The following is a 1093-nucleotide window of genomic DNA, read 5'->3' as shown; positions in this document are numbered from 1 at the left end:
AATTTGATTGCATATTTAAATATTTTCAATTGAAAAGTCGTTTTTTTTCAAAAATTGATTTTTAAGCTTAAAGTTGAAGTATTTTATTTATGTTTGCACTTTCTTTTAGTTGACGATTCTATTATTTGGTTACAAATTCGTATATGAAAAAGTCTTGTTTCTTGGTAGAAGATTATTTTTCTTGGTGGAAACTTCACATAAATATTTATATTCAACTTTATTATTAAAAATTAAACTTTTTTCTTGATTTGAAAATGTACATTTTTATACAACATTCATATTTCTGAGTAAAAAATTGGACTATTTTGTATAAAACTTGTCATTAGTTTTCAAAATATTTTTGAAAAGATTTATACAGATTTTCCAAATTATACAAAAAATGTGAAAGATTTTCAGGCATTTTCCAAAAATTTGCAGGTTTTATTAAAAACGCTAGGAAAAATTCGAATCGTTTTAAACAATATTCAAAAGTTTTGAGAGAATATTTAACAATATTTCAAAACAAATTTTGATGTATAAATAACAATTGAACAATTATTAATTGATGACAATTTCAAATAAAAAGAATTCAACTTTGAATTTAATAAGTATTCATTACAAAAAATTGTAACCTTTGAAGTTTTAATGCTTCTCACCGAAAATTGTGAAAAATTATAGAATTTAAAAAATTTTTAATTGGTTAGTTCATTCCTCAATTTAGGGCATTGAAAATTAAAGCGTCATTTTTTTGACCTTCGACCTGTGCAAATGATGAAACACAGAATTTGTTTATTTTGCAAGTTACATTTTTATTATTTGGAAAATTAAAAAATATTTTTTATTTATTTATATATAATTTATATATATATAATTAAAAATTTGTCATAAGGACAACCGCAGGATTTCGCCGGGAGCGGGTGCTAATCTGAAAAATTGCACCCGCTTCCAGCGAAATCGCGGTAAAATTTCAGCCATAACCACGTCTGACAACCGTGAGATAGGTGGTCACAGCCTGTAAAGGAATCAATACGACGATCCAGCAAAAGCCTCGTGGACTCTAAGAACACGGAGCGACCCAAGGACAACCGCCTTCTGCATTTTTCCCGCAAGTGTT

At 27.1% G+C, this 1093-nt stretch overlaps 1 protein-coding gene across 2 annotated transcripts in view; it reads right to left on the bottom strand.

The window, feature by feature from the left end:
* Window positions 1-1093, bottom strand: part of LOC117168858 (dynein heavy chain, cytoplasmic) — a 318168-nt gene that overhangs the window by 35860 nt on the left and 281215 nt on the right. The gene's annotated exons all lie outside the window — the stretch shown is intronic.

The sequence above is a fragment of the Belonocnema kinseyi genome, chromosome 3 (genome assembly GCF_010883055.1).
Source record: "Belonocnema kinseyi isolate 2016_QV_RU_SX_M_011 chromosome 3, B_treatae_v1, whole genome shotgun sequence".
Classification (NCBI taxonomy): Eukaryota; Metazoa; Arthropoda; class Insecta; order Hymenoptera; family Cynipidae; genus Belonocnema; species Belonocnema kinseyi.
This window is presented reverse-complemented; position numbering and strand designations above follow the sequence as displayed.